Below are 24,727 nucleotides of genomic sequence, written 5' to 3' on the forward strand. Positions count from 1 at the left end.
GGGTATTTTGGGAAACGACCACTTGTCATCTAAGGTGAGCCTATGCAGATTAACACAACAGAGAAAAACGTGCCATTTGCATACAGTTTTGGAGCACAGCGTTTGACATAAAAATTGCAAAGATGTACAAGTTGTAACTGAAATGAATAGATTTTTATTTCCACTGGCTTAAAGTGAGCTTATGCCCGCTTGTTTGATTCATGTGTGACGATCCATTAGTAACAGATCACTCACAGATATGCTACAGGTTCTTTTATTAAAAAGGAAGCAAAAGTTACTTTAATTCACTATTTTGGTGAATTAAAAAGTCAATTATTTTCAGTTGTTTCATTCCTGATCATTGTTGCCTAAGTATTATCTTAATTTGAACTCTGAGCAAAACAGATCCTTCTATTAACAGGTTCCTTGCATCCTTCTCAACCATTTCCTGTACTAAGAGGCGAAGAATTCCTTGTCTAATGGCCATAAAATTTAAAGATTCAATTCCAAATTGGAGTGTGCAATAACCTCTCTTTGTTTCTCCTTATGGTCTTCCAGTTTGTAATTAGGGAGCAGGAGTATGTTCATCTTATCTTCGATACCTTGGTGAGATTAGGGAACATCCTTGAATTACTTCAGATTTATGGTCTACAATTGGTGCCTGAGGCCACTTGTTACTTGGTCTGGATAATGATAAGCATGTGTGTGGAGCCCTTGCCAGCCTCTGTGCACTCATTTCAACATACACATCATCTTCTGCTTGGTAGCTGAGGCTCAAGCTAACTGTCCAATAAATATTCCAGGTTGTTTGCATTGCTTGGCTGGTTAACCCTGTCAAGGGATGCCTTGGGAGAGTTGCAGTGGACATCTCCAGACACAGACTGACAGCGTCAGCACAGCTTGATGGACCAAAATGCCTCCTCTCTGTTATAGAGTCAGAGAATTTACAGCATGGGAAGGGGATATTCAACTGAGTGTGCCTGAGCCAGTCATCAAACATCCATCTACTTTAATCCCATTTTCCAACACTTGACCCATAGCCTCATATACATTGTGCCTCAAGTGTTCATCTAAATATTTCTTCAGTACATTGAAGGTTCCCACCTCGATCACCATTTAGACAGAGTTCCACATACATAAAACCCTCTCGGTCAATATCTTTTATCTCCCAAATTCCTTTAAAGTTTCCGACTTCTTACCTTCAAACTGTGACCCCTATCTAACCTGTCTATGTCTCTTGGAACTTTGTACACATAAATCAGGTCCTCCCTCAGCCCTCTCTGCTTTGAGTAAAACAATCCCAGCGTATCTAATCTCTCTTCATGGCTGAATCACTCCAGCCAAGGCCGCGTCTCTTCTGTGCCCTCTCGGTGAAAGGTGCAGCTGTTAAAGAGTAGTTTCGAGCTGTGGAAAGGAATCAGAGGAAAAAAAAGCACAAGAGGGAAATGTGAGACCACCCAATTGAATGTCTTGTCAAATGTCTGGTGCTCTCAGTCTGTGAGAAAGTTGAATGTCAATGTTAATATCAGTTTGGAAATTCCTGATGTGGTTTGTATTCTCCACCTGCACTGAAACTTCACTGTATGAAGAGCAAACACGTCCTTTGTAGAACCTGCCAATTTTCATTCCATTGATTTCATTGTCATCAGGAGTTGGTGGGAGTTATAAAGGAGTGTGTACTTCACTGGTCTACAGTCCAAGCAGTGAATGTTAAAATCTACCAGGTCAATCAACAACTGTTTTACATTGATTAAAATAGATAAGCCAGCAGAAACCAAAAGCCATTGTAAGATCTTGTACCTAATGTTCTTTTACGCTCTTCAGAAAAATGCTACCTGCCCCTAAGTCTTGGTTTGTGGAGAAACCAAAGAGAATTTTGATAAGCCCTAATATAACTGAGACCCAGGAGCTACCTCAGTCATCCTGATCTTTCCTCTGTTGAAGATTCTGACATACACTGAAATGTAGTTACAGGCAGTGGATGTGTTAAAGTGTCTTGCTCCTATAGCCAGACAGCAAAACTGAGCTGAGTTCTACCCTTGCCAGATATACAGATATATTTATGCTTTTCATCAGGAATCACCAGTCATCAAGGGGCAGAAATTTGGGTGCATTTCTCTCTCTCTTTTTTCCCCTCAATCTCTGGGCACCCAGGTCATTTATTGTAGCACCTTCTCTGTTCTCTGGGTTAAGCTGGACTAAATGCTACACAAGAATAGAACCAATGCTTTTAATTACAGAACTGGCTGCTCAAACCTCCAGAGGGCAGGTCACATCGATCCCTCTTTGACCAGCATCAATTTAAAGCGCATCCTAATTGATTCCTGGAGATCATTGACATGTGACAGAAAAATCAAAGAACTCATTTCCCCTTAAAAAATTGAACAGCAGAGAGAAAGACCCAGCAGAGAGAGAGAGAGAGAGATCAAAATGAAATGGCAACTGTGCCCATAATTATGACTGGCACAGCACTGAATTCTTTTAACCTGGTTCAGGTAGTTCTGAAACATGTTCTACATGAGGTACATATCCCATGTTGGTTCTCAACACCAGCCTCATAAGCCAGACAAATGGAATCCCCACTACATTTTCTGTTACAAGCGTGTGGCATTCATTGAGATGTTAAACGCTGTAACCTCTGTGAGAAATAGTGGCATTTCTGCAGTGGCAGAATAGATACTTATATTTTGAGTTTACTAAGTGCACGTAGCTCTTTACATTTAAACTGTTATTATACCTGCAATTTTAATGTATTTTTTAGTATTTACACTATTTTGCATATACATTTTCTGCTGTAGGAATGTATATTTTATATATGTATATTTATCACATAGAAGATATGTCTTTCCTACACATATATATTTATAAGTAATCTTGTGTAGAGATTTGCATATACTATGAAATGTCTTTGAGTTAGTAAAAACGACTGTTTATGTATTTATGTTTTTTAAAAAAATTAACTTAGCTTTTGTAGCTATACTCACATTCCAAAAACTAACATTTATTGGCTATCCCAAATTGCTCTTTTGACATTTTTTAATATTGCAAGCACACTTTTGTTCTGAAAAACCCAAGAATTGTATGTGCAACAATCAGATCGATTGTTTAAAATTGCTTTTAAAGGTTTTGTTGCTTAAAGTCACTGCTTTAATTCTATTCATAATTGTGTCCCTTCTGAATGTGCTTCTGGATTCAGAAATTTAAATCTTTCCATGTTGGAATTTTTATAACTAGAGATCCGTTGGAGATTAATTTTCTTTCATTAGCTGGAAATATGTACTTTTAAGCCTTTCTGAATGACAGTTGGCCATTATGGATTTATACGAATATTAACTTTGTTGCTTAATTACAATTTTGTTTCTAATTTACATTTTGGTAAATTGCTTTTGGACTGCATCAAGAGTTCATTACCTTAGGTGCCTGACTGCAGAAGTTTCTGTTTTTTATTTGCTGCAAGCATTTTGATAAAATTCTTCTATTAATTTATTTTTCTGAATAGATATGTTGAGCCGTCCTCTTGGCTAACACGCCTCTGCCGCCATTTTAAAGCTGCAGAACCTGCAGACTGTATCCCAAAGTGGAATGTGGTTTTGCGGCTAATTTGTTCTACCTGCTATGGCGAAACCCAAAGAAGGAGTGGAGGATCAGTGAGAGGGAGATTACCTCAGCTGGGATAGAACTAGGGGAACTACTAACTTTTTTCTTAAATTAAAAAATAAAGCAAGTAAAATGAGCATCGACTGCGTTAAAGGTAGATCGTCCCCCTCGGTTTAATAAAAGTAAAATGAGGATGCATTCCATCTTCTAATCCTAGCTGAGCTAGCGATGTCCAAGTCTGGGACAAAAGAAAAGCAACTGTTCATAAACCGTATGGTTGGCTGGGCTGAGCTCTTGCAACAAAAGGCTTTAGAACTCTCCTTCTGTGTAAAGAATATACATTGGTGAGTGATGGTCTGTTTTAAAAATAAAACTCCACTGAATAACACCAGCTTAACACTAAATCAAGGGGTGTTTTATCAACTGCAGCCTTGTGACCATCTTCTATTGCAGATCTATATTAAAATGAAGCAAAACCCTTTGAACATTGAACATTTCGGCAGGTTTTATCTTTTCGCCATGAGACCCATTAGCGAGAAGTATTCGCATTTAACTGGTTAGATATAATTCATTTGTTGGAAATTTCAGATTTCAGGACGGGAGGAAAAAAAATACTCAGGGCCCAAGCAGCTCTGAGCTCTGTCCAGGTTGGTTTGAGAAACCTTTAGATTCCCCACGGTTCATTAACACTGTGACCATTCTGTGCAAATAATCTCAAGTTATTTTTTCCAGATTTGGTACAAAATGATCTTTCTCTAAGATAGAGAAAAGGGAATTGCTTTCACATTTGGAAGAGATGAGAGCATTGAGACACCTTTGTCTTCATTGTAGCTTCTTCCTTGATCTTGTCATCTGAAGACCCCCTCAGATTGCAGCAAGACAGCCGAGGACTGAAAAAATAAGGGAGATTGAGAGAATCCTTATTTTGGGGCGACTTGGGTGAAACATTAATTTGTCCATGTATGGTGAATGTAACGAAACAACTTTTATTATGTTTACTTAATACTGCAGCTATTTTGTTTTTGTAAGATTTTTCTGAGTCAGTCACAAATGTATAATTCTCATGGATAAACTCTGAAATTAATCCGATAATGGTTAGCTAGTGCGCACACTCAGGCACAGTAAAACATTCCTTTCTGAAATAGTCAACAGGAACAGCCTTGTTTCTTAACATGTACTTGCAGCACAAAAAAAATTGTCCAGTGGTTGACGTTTATAAAAACATTTTTCGATTAGTGTTGCTCAGGAGGTCAGTGTATTTTTTTAAAAAAGGACGGTCACACCCTCTGCATCTTCCAAACACAGGCAAAAGTCGGAAGCTGCTTTGCTCTAGTATTTATCACAAGCTGTATTTGCTGTTATATTGTCGGCACTGTTTTGATGCACTGTACGGTCTTGTTGAAGATAACATAGCAGTCAATCTCCAAATATGCGGCAAGACTTGAGTCCGCTCCAAACAGTGACTGGACCAGTGCCCTGCATTAATTCCAAGAAACTGCGTTAAAAGCAGCAGATTACACAATTGTCCCTTTCCCATATTTCCTTTATAGTGTACAAATAACACTGTCTTTTATATTGTAATGTAACATATTGCTCAAGAGAATCATGTGCTGGAAGAAAAAGTAAGGAATTAGAAAATAGCATTCAAAATATGGCCTTGTAGTATATTAACTTTTCCATTGTGACACCTAAAGGAAGGAAATTCCTCTTTCTCTAATAACAGGCTTGTGAAATTAGTAGGATGAATGGTTTTGATGCAGTTCCTCAGCTGGTGATTTTTGTTAGCAACTTGTTTGACATTGAGAAAAGAATGGAAATTCTTTTTTTGTGTTAAAATATGTTTTTTTTCCACCAGTTGTTTCCTGAATAGCCCTAAGATTATTTTCCTCCTGATTAATTCATCCTTATTCAATTATTCCAGCCAATCTCAGAAGGTTTCTCTGAAGTCTGTTCTCAATCTATGTGGTCAATAATTTCCATGTGTATTGCTAACAACAGGCAGATTTCTTTGTCACAAATTTATGTTTTCAAAATGGTTAACGGTTCGTTACCTTAATTTAGGTGAAGGTTTTTTTTAATGCCGCAATCTCCCATTTGCCAAACAAAATAGTTAAACCACATTGAATTGTGCAAGATATGTTTGTTTTCTCGTTACATGTGATATGGGAAGGAGTTAAAATAAAATGTGTAGATCGCTTTGAGATGAATAAAATGTACTTGCTGTGAAACTCGAAGTTTCATTGTGGGGTGCAGGGAAGTGAAAAACCTTCTCTCGCACCGCAATCGATTGTAGCTTCATGCCCTTCTGCGCTTGAGGAAAGCGATTTATCCCGATGATTGGTCATAATATTGTGCTCAGAAAAGAAAAAAAAGATAACTTTATTGTATAGCATTGGGCACATGAACGGACAAGTTCAGGCGTCGCTCGTTTGCAGCATTTTAATGAGTTCAGATTGAACTTTGGATATTTCTTATTTACCTGGACCTGAAGTAATTTAATTTTTTTTAAAAATGACTTTAATAGGATTATCGAATGCTGAGGTTCTGGTTCCTCGAATGACTGACTCTGGACTCTGTCTGTGTTTGTATTGTGCCTCATTGTGAATTGCATATGTATGGTCTGATTTGTCTGGTTAGCAAGCAAAACAATACTTTTCACTGTATCTTGGTGCATGTGATAATAATAAATCGAATCAAAAAATTTTCCAAAAAATCGACTCCTTTGACCTGCACCTGATATTTGTTTGTCTGTTCTACTTTGGATTTAGTTCACACAAAGGTGGAAAGGAAATGCACCATTTTGCTATTGTTATCTGAGATACTGAAAGCTCGAAGGATCACTCCATGGCTTGATTTTCTGCTTAGGTCATGGGTAAGCACCCACCCCCCCCCATCATGCCTGCATTTGTAATGCATGTGTTAAACACACTGGGGACAAGCACACGGCCTTACAGCTTCAAGTCCAGTAGGTTTTGAGTTGGATCGTTTGTATTTAATAATTGACGAGGAAGTCCTCCCTGTCAGTTCTCTCCATCTCCCCTCTGACCCCTCACTGTGGTAAATTGCCAAACGGCATCAGGTGCTCTCTGGTACATTGTCCAGCAGTCAGGCGTGTGAGATCTGTTAGGAATTGTTGACAAACCGCTAGGGTATGAAGGGTATCACAGCTGAACTGTCCGCTTTCACTCCAGCTCTGTGGATTTGCCCTCCAGTCAGGTTACTGATGAAAAGTACGTGATCAAAGCGATGAACACTGGCCGTCATTAACCCGGGTTCTTGAGACCAATTGGATCTTGTCTCCAGCCAGCCCAGCCAAGGTAGACTCGTTCACTACATACTAGATATACAATCTGGAGAAGGAAAGGCAAGACTTATATTTATTGTGCTGCAGTTGTGAAACATCCCAAAGTGCTTGTAGCCAATGACTTACTTCTTTAAGTGTAGTTGCAATGGAGGAAGTAGCACAATGATGTAAAGCAAGATCCTGCAATTAGCAACCTCATAGTGTCCATATCTGTTCAGTGCACAGGATTGAGGTAAAATATTGGTGAGGACCTGGGAAAATCATTCTCTTGTTCTTCTTCAAAATAGTGGTGTTACATCCTTTTACGTAATGCATTTCCTTCAAAACCTGATTGTCTTCCTTTCATCTTGAGGTACTCTAGCAGTTTTATAATTACATAGGTGGAACAGTGGCTCAGTGGTTAGCACTGCTGCCTCACAGTGCCAGAGCCTGGGTTTGATCCCACCCTCGGGTGATTGTCTGTCTGTGTGGAGTTTGCACATTCTCCCTGTGTCTGCATGGGTTTCCTCCGGGTGCTCTGGTTCCCTCCCACAGTTCAAAGATGTGCAGGTCAGGTGAATTGGCCATGCTAAACTCCCCATAGTATCCAGTGACAGGTGGGCTAACTGTGGGAAGTGCAGGGTTACATGGATAGGTAGGGTATGCTCTTTGGAGGATAGGTGTGGACTCGATGGGCTGAATGGCCTGATTCCACACTATGGGAATTCTAGGAAATTAATTCCACCTTCAAGCTCTTGTTTGTGTGGACTTTGCACATTCTCTCCAGATGCTGTGGTTTCCCACAGTCCAAACATATACAGGTAAGGGTAGATTGGCCATGCTAAATTGCCCATAGTGTCCAGGGATGTGCATGCTAGGTGAGTTAGCCAAGGGGAATGCAGGGGTACAGGGATAGGGCAGGGTGGGTCTGGGTGGGATGCTTTTCAGGTGGGATCAATGTGGATTCAGTGGGCAGAGTGGCCTGCTTCCGCACTGTGGAGATTCTGTAATCTCCAAATGCCCCACTTCCATGTGCCCATTGTTAATTGTAAACCAGATCCATCCTTTCTGTACCTGACCGATTGGGAAGTGAAAAGACTTGTTGTTGATTCACTTGGATGATTCTTGATTCTCAGTTTATTAGCCGTTTTCTCATTGCATGAAGTTGAGAGAGCAAAAAGGTTTCATTTCTTGCGGAACAATGCTGGGAGGAAGTGGCGGAGTTCCCACTTACTGTGTGCCATTCTGGTGCAGAGGAAATTTCACTTGAAATGTCACATTGATTTGTGTTCTCACTAACATTGAAAACATAGAACTGTGGAGCACAGGAGCAGGCCACTCAGGCCATCAAGTCTATACTGACCATGATGCATTCTAAACTAATCCCATCTAACTGCACATTGTACATATGCTTCTGTTCTATGCCTGTCCACAGGCATCTCTAAATGCTTCTTAAACGTTGCTCTATATCTGCTTCTACCATCTCCTCTGGCAGCACCTACCACCCTCTATGTAAAACAAAATGCCTCTCTCATCTCCTTCAAACCCCCTCCTCTTGCCTTCAAACTATGCCCCTAGTATTTGACATTTCCACCTGGGGGGAAAAAAATCAAGAAACCATTGAGGGTTAACCGAATCCTGTGTAGACACTTCAGCATGTGTTGGACACAGCTTTGTTTTTGGTGAGAATTTTGGCTGCCATATAACAGCCCCATTTCCATCTCATGTTTCTATCTAGTTCAGCCTTGTGTAACACTACAAAATTACCTCTTTTATTCAAAACAGACAATAACTATTAATGTTGAACTCCTCACTTGTCTGAGAACTGAGGCTTTTTTTTTGTTGTCATTTCCTTTCCTTTGGCTCAGGAAATGAGTTCACATTGGATCAGACGTGTTCCTAATGTAGAAGAGAATTCAACGTGATTTTTCCATTTACCTCTTGCTTTTAGTTTTCAATTTGTCAACACTGAGAATAAAAAAGCTGTCAAAAATGGACAGCAGGCAGACCGGTATCTTAAAGACCATAAGATATAAGACAGAATTCGGTCATTCGAAAGGAGTGAGGAATAGAAAAGGCCAAGCAGAAACATTGGCTGGAATTTTCTCCTCTCTGGAGTGTGAGAAGAGGAAGTAATCGATCATGTTGGCCCTGGATGGAAACCTTCACCGATTAGGGTAGTTTTGTAATCCTTTAAATCTCACAACTTGCTACCTTTTTGAGCACCTGCCCTCCCTGTGCATGCAAAAGCTGATTGTTTCTCAGTCGGGAAACCAATGAGCACAGAAATCCATTAGCCAGACTCCGTTCCAAATTCGATAGTTTTCGAATTCCTTGTAGCTAAGTGCAGTAAAACTTTTGGAATTCCAAAGGCCTGCGTAGCTAAATTGTCAGTCATTCCTGTATTTCTCAGTCATGCTCTCTCCCCTCTTACTCAGTTTTCCCCACTTCTTCCCTCTCCCACCCCCAGTTATTAGGGTGTATTGAGTGCCTGTTTCTGCCCCTTGAAACACATAAGTCATCATTAAATCAAAAATGCCGGAGGTTTGATTGGAAAAACATTTTTAGGTGATGAGTTGTTATGACTCAGAATGCGCTGGCTGAACGTGTAGTGAATGCAGATTCATTCGTGACTTTCAAAAGTGAGTGACTCATTACTTGAAGGGGAGTGGCATGGCAAGGCAATTGGGGAAAAAATACATGGCAATGGTATTAGTTGGTAGGCGCCCTTTCAAAGGGCCTAACATAGTCATGTTGGACTAAATGACCACCTTCTGTGTTGTCTGCTCCTTTTTAAATTGTAGGAAGAGAAAATAGGTGAGAATTTTAAGGCTGAACAATCTTTGTGGCATGCCTTAAAATTTATTTGGAGGTCCTATTCATGAAGTTAATGCTTGATGAATATGAACTGAGGTATAGAAGAAGAGGTGGAGTAAAGGAATTATTCATTGTTCATCATTTAGTAACACAGAATCCGAGCATCACTGAAAAAGAAACATTTTAATTAAATAGTTCAATTCACAAGAAATATTAAAGCAAATGGAAAACTTAATTTGTGCTGAATGAGAGGAGAATGTTGATTGGTGGTCAAGTGGACTCTGATTGATAGAGGACTCAGCCATGGAGAAAAATAACCTGCTAAGGATGACTGACAGTTAAATGTCAAGCTTTGTTTACATTTGAAACCAGGAAAGTCTACTCGAATTGATCATGGTATTGTCCTGAGATATGAACCAGAAAATGGTTCAATCTTTTGTTGAGTTGAAACAGGTACAATTTATGCATATGTCCTTGTTGTCTGCAAAGAACAGCGTCATGTGAATTCACATTTGTAACTTTCGGTGCACAATGGTGATCTCGACTGGCACCCCTAAATTGGTTGTCAACATAATTATTTGCGCACACAGGATTATTTAGCAAATTATATCCGATCATGGACTCTCAACCAATATTGGATAATATTGTGTGTTTCACAAGCAGGAACTTCTAGGAGGTGGTCAATATCATTTTTGTTAAGGGCAGGCAAAGCTTTATGCTGTTAAGTGACAGCAATTCTCTGGTTGATTCTGGGGGAAAGCCTGGATTAAAATTTTAACAAGGCTTAGCACTTAACTGACAATCATCATTAGCTAGTACATTCCCAATGGCAGTGCCTCTACCAAGCAGCATCCACTTGGTCACAAACTTGCACTCCCCCGGGAAACAGCATAAATGTTATTTTTCCTTTGCATCAGTATTTCTTGCAAATTGTCCTGATGATTCAAAATTAAAAGCTCACACACCTATCTTTGTTACTTCCAACATGTTGATGCCATTGGATAAATCAGGAATGAATTTCACACTGTGTCTGATGTAATGGACTTGCAGACTGCCCATTACCAAGTTTAAGAATTCATGTAATTACTTTAAGTAAATAAGTGTATCTCTATTCAATTCATAACAGATTTAACTTCAGCAGAAAGGGATATTTTCGACACGAGTTACGCAGGAATTGTCCATGTGTTCTTATATGGGGGTTGCTTGATCAGTTGTACTGCTATTACCATGTCAAATGTCTGCTTAGCATCAGTGCATAATTTGTAGGAAGACAACTAGATTAAGTCTTGTCTGACTGAAGAGCGTAAATGAAAGTTATGTTGTGTAGATAGTTTCCTAATCAACCTGTTCAGAAATGTCATTACACCTCTGGAGCAGGTGGGACTTTGAAACCAGGTCCTGTTGTTTTAGTGGGAGAAACACGCTGTGCAACGTGAGTTTAATTTTAGTTGCGTATTCATTGAGTTAACATGTGACAGGCCTTAGTGATTCGCTTGAACCTTTGGAAAGGAAAGTAGACTAGAACTGTGTTTTTTTTGGGTTGGAGGGAGGTGTATATTTGCAATGCATAGCTCTATAAACAAAAACAAAGATTGGCTCCAGTTTCATCCCCAACCAACTGGCTCCCTGCGATATAACAGAAGTAATTGATGCTCCTCTATCATTCTCAGACAGGCCTTTAACCTTTGGAGGTGGCATTCAAAAAATGTCCAGCAGTCTATTGGAACTCCTACATATCTTTGCCAAATGACGACTGCAAATGTGTATGTTTCAGAAAAGGGACAAAACTCTTTGTGCAGTTTGCATTGTGTTGGCTAGAATTCACAATGTCTGCAGTTACTGGTTTGAGGCAGGTCTCCCAGACACTAACAAGAGCCCTACACATCATCAGATTGCTTTTTCATGGATTCTCTGACCAACCTATTAATCCCTTTCCTTCTAAATATTATTTTATTACATAAGTTGCATAATGAAGCACCGTTCTGCTAGCCGTGGGAGGTCTGCCACCTCACTGATCTGACTGAGTTGAGGTGGGGACAGGGTCCATCAAAGCAAGCTGTTTCGTCAGATGTCAGACTGCAGGTTAACCTCTTAACTTAATTCTCACCTGACAACAAAAGGTTCCACAATCCCTGAGGGCAACAGATTGCAAACAGTCCATTCTGAGATTTGCTGACTTATTAACATTTCTTTTCTGTTTCAACATACTGAAATCAAAAACAAATCTGCAGTATCGGTGATTTTGCTTAGCAGAAGTTTGCATAATCCAGAAAAGTTGAAATTTAGATATTGGGCATTTGAAAAATGTTGTGAGTCATGCAGTTTTAGCTGATTCTAGTGTGTCAATCTCATTCAGTTTCAGTTATTCGCATCAATTTCATTGCTACCATTTTGTCATTTTTTTTGTACATGTACAATTTCAAAAATTGTCTTGCACTTAAGTACAGAAACTCAGCAAATTTCCATTAGAAGTGTTTTTTCCAAAGAAAAATCATTTTTTTAAAAAGCAAAATATGGTGATGCTGGAAATCTGAAGAAAACATAGAAAATACTGGAGTTTCTCCCAACATTTTCAATATTTGTTTCTTACTGGTTTACATTTTCTTGCAGGACTTTGGGATTTGGTGCTTATTGTTCATCTTTAGTTGCTTTTGAGAAGATGATGGTGAGCTGCCTTCTTAAACAACTGCAATCCTTTAGCAGTAGGTTGACCCATAATACCGTTAGGGTGATAGTTCCAGGATTTTGACCCTGCGACAGTGAAGGAACAATGATTATATTTCTAAGTCAGGATGGTGAGTGGCTTGGAGGGGAAATTGCAGATGGATGTTCCCATGTATCTGCTGCCCTTGTGCTTTTAGATGGTAGTGGTTGTGGGTTTAGAACGTGCTGCCTGAGGAACCTTGGTAAATTTCTGCAGTGCATCTTGTAGATAGTACATATTGCTGCTGCTACTGAGTATTAGTGGTGGAGGGATTAAATGCTTGTGTGATGTGCTGTCAATTGAGCTGCTATGTTCTGCATGGTGCCAAGCTGCTTCAGTGTTGTTGAAGTACTATTGAACTCAAAACGTACGTTGCCTGTCTTTCTCTCTCCACAGATGCTGCTGACCTGCTGAGTTTTTCCTTCACTTCTTGTTTTTATTTCAGATCTCCAGCATTTTGCTTTTATGTCATTGTGTGAAACCCCAGAACATTCAGAAATTCTTCAAGAGCCAATTAAGTAATCGTGACAATTACAATGCAGGAAATGCAGGGGTCATCTTGTGAACAGATACGTGGTAATGACCAGATAATCAGCTTTTCATTTAGCTCAAGAATAAATGTTTCTTATATGTAATAACGTAGGATAATATTTTACCCAAGAGGGCAAGTGAGCCTACATTTTAAGGTATCATCTGAAACACAGCACTTCTGACAGTATGGTACTCCTTTGGTGACTCAGTATGAGCATTGAGTTTTCTGTGGTTTACTGCAGAGGGATTGAGCTCATGACCATCAGACTCCAAAGTGAGCATCCTATCCACCACACCACAACTGACATCATGAATGAGTGTGAATAGATTCTCAAAGTAAAACCTATAAAAGAGTGTGTTGTCCTTACCCTGAGACTACTTCAGTATCCTGAAGGAACATCAGTGAAAACCCAACCCCAAAAGGTCAGCCAAAGAATAGTTTGCAGAGCCAACATGATTCCTTCAAATGACAAATTAAAGAGACATTACATTGAACTAGTTCTCTGAGATTTTCTCATTGGGGTATTAACCCTAAGTTGATGATATTTTATCCCCTTTGACTTGAAGGATGTTTTCCTGGGGAGCCTTTTACTATGGGAAAACTGACCAAGGTTTATTCTTAATTTAAACTGAGGCACTCAAGTTACCTGTAAATCCACGTTCTCATTAATTTACAACTCTCTTGAGTTACTAATATTGACCAATCCTGGCATTCCAATTTAGCATTTGCCCCTTATTGAGGCAACACTGCTGAAACCACCCCTATCCAAATACTCGGGTGAGTGTTGAAATTCCAAGGAGATAAACCAATTACTACAAGAAAATGTAAATGGAACCAAGTTCCATGGACTGATGACTATGGTTTGTGGTATTATATAAATGTGTATTTTTATTTTTTTTTCTTCTCTCTGAATGTGGTATCTGAGAAGGTGATGGTGAGTTGTCCTCTTCAAGAATTGCAACTTGTGTGACGAAGGTACACCTGCGATGCTTTTGGGAAGGGAATTTCAAAATTTTGACTCGATGATGAGGAAGGAATGTTATGTTGGAGTACATTGCACTCCCATGAGGCTGACTTCAGCAGGCAGCAATGCATCAACACTGTAAGTGAGTTTGGGAACATTTCAACTTGTTTATACTGCTGGTTAACAATGCACCTGCACTATCATTAGAAATACTAATGAGAATAAAGGTTCCCACATAATTGTATAATGTTGCTACAACTAACAGCCAGCTAAATCCATCCCACAAGGTAAAATGGGACGTGGTTGCAGATTAATTGGGCAGTTCTTTCAAGTATTGGTGTGGACACTGGGCCAACTGGCCTCCTGCACTAGAAGATTCTACAAAATTAGCAAATTTCAGCTCAGCGAGCAAACCTACATCCAATACTACAAAATATTCTAGGAATTGTAATTTTGAGGGGGCCTGAAGCATAATGGAAACTTGCAAGAATTCTTTAAAATTTTGTTTTTGTGTATCTAATCTTGTAATTAGGCAGTTGTTTTTGACCAGTGTGGTGCAAGAGGCTAAAGGGACTTTTTCTGTGCTGTAAATCTCACTGACTGTCTGACATGCCAAACATGGTAGATAATGTAAATTGTGTTTGACCCTTCTTGGGCTGTAGGCAGTGCAATAAGTTAATGAATTAATGACTAGAGAAAACTTAGATGGAAAATTGGTGTCAGAATAATACAGGTTCTACTGTTTTTCTAACTGTACTGTTAGTATTCTTACATTTTCCTATTTTGTGTTAGAAACGCAATTGGATTTAAGTTGTACTAAATTACATTAGCAGTTCAAACCCGCACAAAATCCCCTGTCTGCTGCTTCAAGCAAGGTATGAATCTCTTCAAATGTTGGTTATTAATGTTGCAGAATGTCATGTCAACATCTTTCCACTGCCAGTGTGCCATATAAAATTATCATTTAACCGAGCAACTAAACAAAACACCAGCACTGTTGAAGTACCTTTAACACTGTTTCCCTTTAAATTATATTTTCTACTTGAGTGACACTACCTGAAAGTAGTGTGCACACACACACGTCTCAGACAAATACTCTATACACACGCACTCACGCATTCACAAGAGCACACATGTACTGTAGCTGCGCCGGAAACCTGCTTTTAATGAAAAAAGAAGAGGGGACGGGAGGGTAAAAGGAGTGATGAGTGCAAGTTGAAGTGGGAATGACTCGTCCTCTGATCATTAAGATCATCAGTGCAAGTGACCACAAAAAATAAGCAAAGGAGAGATAAAATATTTAATAGAGGGACGAAAACATTTTGGCAAAGAGCTATTTGAAATTGAAGATCATTAAATACAATAAAAATCAGCAACAATAAAAAAGGACAAACAAGATAAATCGAGAAAAAGATGCACATTTAAAAACCTGCATAAATTGCCGATCAATTATAAAGTGGTTTACTGCTTCACCACATCTTATCCAATTGAATACAGATTACAGAAGCGAAACCTGCCGCCTTAATTCAGCATTGCTTTAGGTTTGTTTTAATAGAGAGATTGGCCTGCATTGCAGATTGATACCGATCCAAGAATGGCAGCTGGAACTTTGACTGCGATTACACTTGCAAAGTTCCAGCTTTTTTTTTTAACACCTACTACAGTATTTCTTTACTGGCTTCAGATGTAAATATGTAACAGTTAGAAATTGGTATCTGCTCCTCTGGCTTTGGCTACCACTTCCAGCACTTGATATCGATCCAAGTGGCAGAATCAGATTTGTTACAAGGCTCCCGGCTCCTTGCCAAGTCTATTGCATTGCTTGCTTTTTCATTCGCACTGCCTCAGAAACGCTCGTCATGAAGTTAATTTGGAGTGAGCTTGTCACAGGCAGGACTGTGAAGTCGGAGAAATTCTGTGAGATGTGACCCTGACACACGCTCCCAACTAGTTTGTACAAGCTTACTTTTTATCTAGTCTTGGTGCGCCCAGTTAAACTAATCTGAGTTCAGGTCATTTGACAACGGATCAGACATAAAGCTGGGTTAAGGGTTCAGCAAAGTTGTGTCCTATGAAAGGAAATGTTGCTCATGCCGCTCCTTTATGTAAATACAATCTCCTGTACATTTGCAACGTGATATATCACACAATCCTACCCATTATTTCTAATTTTTTTTGTTTAATAGCACCTGGAGGTAATTTGGTAATTAGACTGTATGTTTGCGTGTGACTTTGTGGGTTTGTGTTCTGTTAGTTTTGATTTGGAACGCCAAGTTGGCTCGTAACCAGCTTCTAAGAAACTAGCAAACTCTTCCGAGTTCCTTGGAGCTTGTCAACGTGTGGCTAATTTGCCAAAAAAAAAGCCGTTGTGTGTTGCTCACTTGGTAGTGGAGTGCGGATGGGCGAAATCTAGCTCATTTAATGGCTAGGATTTGGACGCCTGTGTAAGGAAAGACATGGGAATTCTGTGGAATTCTATGACTGAGAGTTGGAGTTGCTTTGGGATTCACTGCTGTTGGAATTCATCACTGGGCTGGAAATTTGCCGACCAGCAATTCCATGTTGTGGCCAAAATGACTGAGAGGTGAAAACCTTCCACACAAAGGATGAAATCGCCTGGCCAGAAGGAGGCAAAAATTCACACCGTTTTCAGCGCCAGACTCTTATTCACCACAGTAAACAGAAATCAATTAACCAAACGCCAATATTTATTGCTCTAAATTAGTTTATTTCAGACATCGCTGTATTCCGGGCTAATTCTTAATTCTGCTCTTTTGTTGGAATTTCACCAAAATGAAATCAGCGAAAGAGCGGACCGTGAAATTGACGCTTGGCCGGCTCGGTAAAGCAGATGTTTGGCGTTGCATTGCCCGTTACTCTGTGTGGTATATATATATATATATGTATTTTTTTCAAAAAAACAAAGCAACAGACAACGCATCACCATAATAAAACTTCAACAGACAATAAATAAAACTGACTCGCTCTACCTTAGCCGCAGGAGGAGGTTTTACAGTCACTGAACACGCATTCCCTGGTCTACTGGAGCAAACAGTTCCCCCCACTGCTTCCATGTTAAAATAATCTCGCCTCTCAGTTGACTGAAGGAGTGTTAATTGGTGAGCTCTGGACTTTGCATTATTGTGTACCAAAAGCGGGCTTAAGGCTGCAAATGTATGTATTTGTATAAAATTTGATTTTGCAGGAAGAACAAAAATATGGACTGTCACCACAGACAGGGCTTTCTTCAATCTCGGATAAATTAATGATGTTGTACAATTATCTGGTAGTTACCTCCATTCCACTGGACATGCTGTTTCAGTGGAATAAGAGAACCTCAAGCGCGCGCTAATTCTTTGTAGGTTAAACCCCGAAAGGACTGTGGATGCTGCAAATCAAACACATTAACTCAAGGTGCTGGAAAAGCTCAGTAGGTCTGGCAGCATCTGTGGAGAGAAATCAGAGTTAACGTTTCGGGTCCAGTGACCCTGCCTCACAGCTTCTTCCCAGGTTCTTGTCAGAGGAGCAGGCAGGAGTCGGCCGTTCACCCTTTCTAGTCTATCCCATCATTCAAGTGGCTGATCTGCGGCCTACCAAGGTATCCCTTAGAGTTTGGCCCATATCCCTTAGTACCTTTTGATACACACACATAAAAAGCATTTCTCTAGATTTAAAATAAACTGGTCTAGCCTCCACTGCCGTCACCTTTACAATAAATTTGGACGCACGGATTCCACATTCCTTTCCCACTTTAGCTTTCGCGGGAAATAATGATCAGACCGGAAAAGTGGCCAAGGGAAATTGAAAGGAGAGCGAGCAGAAGCGAATGAAGCACGTCGGGCTTTGCACCAGAGTGCCCGACATCCTCGGAGATTAACACCGGCCGTCAAACAGATCCCACCCAGCCCAGCGGCTCGAATGGCGAGTCTTGTTCATTGGAAATAAAACCAAGGTCGGCCTTTCAACTAAAGATTAAAAATAAAAGCTTGGAAAGCAGTAAGCTGTGGAAACCACTAGCCGTTTTCTTCAGTCATTTAAACTGATAGATAGCACCTCCAAAGGAACCATAATGTGGAGGTGCCGGTGTTGGACTGGGGTGGACAAAGTTACAAATCACACAACACCAGGTTATAGTCCAACAGGTTAATTTGGAAGCACTAGCTTTCGGAGCGCTAACAAGGCATTATTTTTGGTTCTGCATCAATACAAGCTTCAGAAGCCGAAAGATGAATGAAAACGTCCATCCGTTATCTGCAAAAAAAGTCTATTCTCCCTTCACACTGATATCAGCTGCTACTGTATCATCTGTTTGGGAAATAGCTAAGTACGTGTTTATCTTGCAGCCCTTGCCGATATGACACGCTCCCCAAGAAATTAATATTCTTAAATGTTGTGTTTAGGGGGTGTGTGTTAGGATGGAGGTAAAGAATGAAATATTGTAAATGAAACCGCTGAAGTAGAATGTCAGTAAAACTGACTTTTACAATTGTAAAGTAACTCGTAATGCAGTCCATAAATCCCTGTAAATAAAAACCGAAATAACTGCGGATGCTGTAAATCAGAGACACAAGTCAGAGTTAACGTTCGGGTCGACTGACCCCAGGAAAATTTAACTCTGATTTCTCTCCACGGATGCTGCCAGACCTGCTGAGCTTTTCCAGCAATTTCTGCTTTTGTCCTTAAAGCCCTTGTGTCTTCCCAACCGACTGCTGTCCATCCTTCTAAAACTATCTCAATCTTTCAGCGATCCATCTGTTTAACTGGCGTTACTTCTTGAGGTAAAATCCTGATTTTATTGTCAGTCCCATCCGGTGAAGTTGGCATTGTATTTTCTGGTTTTTAAAAATTGTTCAAATAGGTGAACATTTCCTCTTCTGGCAGGGACCAACTTATAACTCCCCAGCAACAGGATTCTCTTCGTTTTTGGGTCAAATTGTTTGCAATAAAATTCCAAATTTGTCTTACCATGACTTGCATACATTGAAAAAGTCTTTTTTTTTCAGTGCGTCTGTTCTTCCCCCTCACTCCCACCTCGCAAAAAAAATGTTGGAAATTATATTTTAAAATTTGGATCTCCTCTCCGCCCACATGAAAATATCTTGTTACACCCATCTTTATTTTCAAAAAAATATAGTTTCATTTCACTCAATATTTGCAATCCAAACAAATGCTAATGCAAATGAAATTTACCGATAAGCATTACTCCAACTTAATATTTTTTCCCCTGTTACTTTTCAAAAAGTACCTATTGTCAGATTTAATTTTGTGTAGCAATAGATAAAATAATTCAAAGCCAGCAAACAGTTACATCCTGATTTTTTAAACTTGCTGTTTAATCTTTTTCAGACAAAACTTTGGAGATTTGCATGCATTTAAATTGGGTTAGCTCTTAGAGGTTGGTATGCTTTTAACACCATTTTGCTATGCATTACAAAATAGTTACTTCATCAAGACATGGGCTATTTCTTGAAGCCGCTGTTAAATCCTAGGAAACATTGATGCTATTTGGCGGTGTAGTTTTTTTTCTTTTGGAAAGGATAGTTTCAATGAATCCCTGTCCTTTCCTTTTGGCTCCAATATTGAACATCATAAAAAATGTGCTTCCATTACGTTCTGCGATTATATACACACAGTATATTTGATACATATTCTGAAGCTATAATGGAATTTTTAAGGACCTTTTGAAATAAAGATGAGCTGCGGTTTGAACCAATACCATCATTGGGACAGGAATTGGGTTTTCTTTTCAAAATGCTTTTTTTTAACCAGTGCAAATCAAATCGAGGAGGTTGTAATCTTACCTAATACATTCCTTGAGATTTAAATTTTATTTCCAATGACTTAGATGGCTGGATTTCTTAAAAATACGAATTTAGTATTTAGTACAACAATTTCCTTTTCAGTAGTTTTGTTTTGCAAAATGTGCGTGTGCTGTCTGTAATCTATACAATAAAAATACTTCAACATTCCAAGTTACTTTATCCTGAACAAGTTAAAGATTCCTCTTCGTTTTAGCATTAGTTGCACTTGTGTTAACTTTATCAGACAGAAGGATTTAACGCCGTTTGTCCTCCATTTCACAGTGTGCAGGACACCTTCCCTTCAATCTCTGGGTAGTCCAGTACTGTCAGCCAATTTGGAACTTACAGGATTTCATTTTTTGTTTGGTCCTCTGTTATGTTTGCGAAGGTCTTCATTTTTGGCACCGAGTTTTGCTCTGATGATGTTTTGCATCTCCAATATTCTGAATTTTAAAAGGAGAGGGGTTTTTCTGTTAAGGATCAATGAGACAATATTGTTTCCATGAACACTGAGAAATTGCATTTTCCAAATCTGTGGATAGCTGTAATTTCTTTAGTGGATCATTAAGTGCACACTGGGGGGGGGGGGGGGGGGGAATCTAATTTTTTAATCGTTTGAAATTTCAGCCCTTCACCGTGCCTTGGAAAAAAGAGAAACATTAAAACATGAATATTTAACACCGTTTTTAGACAGGTGGCTGGGGACAGATCTCATTGCCAGTATTACAACTTTGCACCTGCCTTGGTGAAGGAAATAGCCCCCGACACCCCACTTCTTTTTTTGCACTCTGATCAGCCAGGTTAAGTGACATTTTGCTATATGCAGTCGGTATTAGCAAGCAGCGCTTTGGCAGGCGGCCCAGAACAATCTTTGGCTTTTCATTGACAAAACATGTTTGACATACCATACTGGAGGAGAAAAAAAGTCGTGTGTGTTACTTGATAATTTAAGAAAAGAAAAGTCAAGCGATAATAATACTGGGATGGTTTTCTTGCTGTATTTAGAATATTTTAAAGCCTTTTGAAAATCCTCTTTTTAAAAAAAAACTATAGAGATTTGACTCCCTGTACTGAATTGGGTTCCCATAAGGGTGCAAGTTACAATTGCCTTTCTTCTCTTCTCCCACCCCCCCCCCCCCCCGCCCGACCCCCGACCACCACCACATCCCCTCTCCCAGTATTGCAAAGGAATGGAGTCTGTGTGGAGAGGGGTTCATCGTTGTTAGGACTACTTGGGATTCCAAAGTCTTACTCCAGTCTAACATTAAACTGGCTCTTCGAACTCAAATAGGAAGCCGGTGCCTTTAAGAAAGAATGAGTGAAATGTAGCCGCACGGAGAGAGAGGGGGAAAAAATGCTTTCTGAAAACATCGTTTTGAGTTGGGGAATAAATAAAAACTCAGCTTCAGAAATCCAGTTTCGACTCTTCACAAACAGCACCTTTACATATTGCTCCTTTTCACAGACCCTTTCTTTTTCCAAATGAAGTGTGTCTTTAATGAAAAGCCAATTAAAATAGCAGCAAATCTCATAGGTTTCACTGCAGTACAATACAATGAAACGTACGCGAGGACCTATAAATTTTTAATAGTTTAGATGTCTAGCACACAGAGATAAACTGAGGATGATGGCTGTTTGCATTAGAAGAGCCAATAAGAAGGTGACATCTTGCATTGCAAAAAAAAAAGGGCAGCAGCAAGCTTAATGTTGAGGAAGCGCCAAGCAACTTTGAGTAAATTCTAATAATCTCATTGCGCATCGTGAGTTGGGTGCACTAATCACAATGTTCGCTTCACTGGGATTGCAGACAGACGAGGGCCATCGATAAGACACTGCTGTTATCTCGGCGAAGTGAAAAGTGTGGCAGCGTTCTCTCATTACTTTTCAAAGCTGGCCTCGCCCTCCCCTGTGTGAAAGTGCACCGCTTGCCCTTCTTGTAGGCGACAGCATGTACCACTCAAAGGGAGGGTCAACGAGACGGCGTGCCAGTGTTTAGCTTCAACTCCGGCAAGTTACCACGGCGACCGGGGACAAAGCCGGGGAAAGATGAGGTAATAGCCAAAGGCGGGGAAGCATTCAAAAGCTTTTAGGCTTTTGAGGCTTCCTTCTGAAGGGTAGCCTGAATGGAGTAGGGACCATCATTTCTCAATACTTTAATCTGATTAGCCATTGAGTGACTGGTTTAAATGCGACGTAGAATGGGGCTCAGTGGCCATTGTCATTGCGGATGCAAGTTGTCCAATATATCGTGCCAAATTAGGGCTGGGGGAATTCAGCAAGGCGCGAGTTATAAATAAAAATGTGTTTCTGTTGCCCTGCCGACCTCACCCCTGAACCCTTTGATGGGGGCCCTGATTAATACCTGTACAACAGAGAAAGGACACCACACTAAATTAACAGGGCACCCTCGTTATTCAGAGGCAACCCTTTCCCTCCTTATTGTCTCCCCCCTCGGGTGGGGTTAGTGTTTGTTTGTTCAAGGCTTGACAGGTTGGTATAAACTGCGTCAAAACACTCTTACTGTGTTACCAAACAGAAAGACACATCACAGCAAATGACCCATACCACTGTCTGCTTTATCCCGGATCCATTCCCCAACATCAACTCAATATTTAAACAACGTTGCGTCTCGGGTGTAATACAGAATATGCTTTTCTTTCAGATAAACCTATTTTGAAAACTGCTATGAATCCAGTTATCTGTTAGATATGGGATGAAATCGGACAGACTAGGAAAGTGATGGACAAGTTCATTGTCAACTTAATAGATATAGTTCTTAGGGTTAAAGGTTAAAAAATACGGGAGAAAGCATGAACAGGGTGCTGAATTAAGTGATCAGCCACAATCGCATTAAATGACAGAGCAGGCTCAAAGGGCAGAATGGCCTACTCCTGTTCCTACTTTCTTTGACAACCAAAACTATGCAGGAAAATAATTTACCAGGCATGTTTAATCACTCAGCATCCCAATTGAAAAGTGCACTGACAATTACTCACTTTGGTCTTCTGTTCAATGCTGAACTCTGGTGTGATCTTATCATGGCATTCAGACTGTTTATTGCATTGCTGCAGAATTACAGTTTCATTGTGTCTCTAGCCCACACTGTACTTGGTATATGAATGCAGTCCTCAGAGAATCCACCATATCTCCCATTTTGGTTGAAGGGACACCTCTCTGCATCTCTTTCTGGCTTTTTTAAAAAAAATTGACATCTTAGTTTTGATATCTTTCTGTGGTGTCGTCTCTCCATTTTTCTGCAGCCTCCCACAACCCTCAGATTCTCTGCTGCTCCATTCTGGCTTAGCTCTCTTGAGGTTTAATCACCACCTACTTTGATCTCTGTACCTTCAGTGACAAGACTTCAGCTTTGGGATTCCATCATAATATTATTTTATATTCCATCATAATATTATTTTACCTCTCTACTTTTCTCCTCTCTGGCCTTGCCTGAGCTTTAAGTTGTCTGTCCTAATATCTCCTGATGTGGCTCAATGTTTGATTTTGTTTGAAGCACCCTGGAAGGTTTTATTAGGTTGAAAGTTGTATATATTGACACGATGTTGCCATTGACAGACCTAACTGTAACCTTTTTTGAACACTGGAAGTTTTACCTGCTGCCTGTCATTATTTCTTGAGGTGCATGGTAATGAGGCCAGTGCAGAGTATTGAATCTTTCTCAGTTCACAGCAGAGTATCTTCAAGATTAGATTAGGTTAGATTCCCTACAGTATGGAAACAGGCCCTTTGGCCCAACAAGTCCACACCAACCACAGAAAAGTAACCCACCCAGATTCATTCCCCTAACCTATGATTAATGCGTCTAATGGGCAATTTAGCACAGCCAATTCACCTGACCTGACATCTTTTGGACTATGGAAGGAAACCGGAGCACACTCACACAGGCATGGGGAGAATGTGCAAACTTCACACAAACAGTTGCCCGAGGGTGGAATCAAACCTGGGTCCCTTGCACTGTGAGGCAGCATTGCTAACCACTGAGTCACCGTGCTGTCCCTTCAAGTAGGCATAAAGTTCACAGTTCCTTCATCTTTAATTGAGTTTGCAGGGACAAAACTGAAAGGGTTAAACCACTCGGTCATTCACTCAGTGCCCCAGCCGGGGATTGGCCGTGCCACACAAAAGAGGAACATGCTTGTCTTGAGTTAGCTCATCTTGGGTGGGGTGTACTGTTTTTTATCTATCATATATTTTCTGGAATAAATCAGCTGGCTCCAAGGCGTTGATAAGGTGGAGACATAAGGCTTGGTTGGGAATGCTGTGATGCCCCAAGGTGTGAAATAGCCAGTTACCTGTCAGTCTTTTTTAATTACAAATCTGGATCTTTAACATACTTCCCTGTGTTAGAGGCACAAAAACGAGCCATCACATGTATACATGCAAGAGCAAAATAACTTGCTGGGCCAAAATTGCCATTATAAAATGAAAATGCATTCAAAAAATGACAAGGCTTTGCATTTATATAGTTCCTTTCTTGTCTTCTATTTGTCCCAGAGTGCTTTACACTGAATTGAGTAGTTTTGAAGATCAGTCACTTATATTAGCACAAACAACCAGCATGTGAACAGGAAGGTCTCAGAAACAATGATCAAGTAATTTTTCTTATAGGTGTTCGTTGTGAGGGATAAACATTGAGGATGTTTTGTGGGTGGGAAGGGAATGGAGAGTGGGGGAAGCAGAGGACAGGTCAGCTATTTCAGCCCCAGAACTTGCAAATCCGAAATTACAATTTACAAAACACTTGGGGTCCTGAAGCAACCCCCTCCCAATTTCTAGAAGCTATGTAATAGAGGCTTGATTTAACAGCTCATCTGAAGGCTATTACCTTTGATCATGAAGCATTTCCTCATTGGCTAGAGTTTGTGTTCATGTTTCTGGAGTGAGACTTGAATTCAAGATCAAGAAATATAGAAATTAGGAGCAGGAATAGGCCATTTGTCCCTTTCAGCTCGCTTCATCATTTAATATTCTCATGGCTAATCCTTTATCTCAACGTTACGTTCCTGCTTTCTCCCAATATCCCTCAATCCTT

This window comes from Chiloscyllium plagiosum, chromosome 31, assembly GCF_004010195.1.
Source record: "Chiloscyllium plagiosum isolate BGI_BamShark_2017 chromosome 31, ASM401019v2, whole genome shotgun sequence".
In the NCBI taxonomy this organism is placed as follows: domain Eukaryota; kingdom Metazoa; phylum Chordata; class Chondrichthyes; order Orectolobiformes; family Hemiscylliidae; genus Chiloscyllium; species Chiloscyllium plagiosum.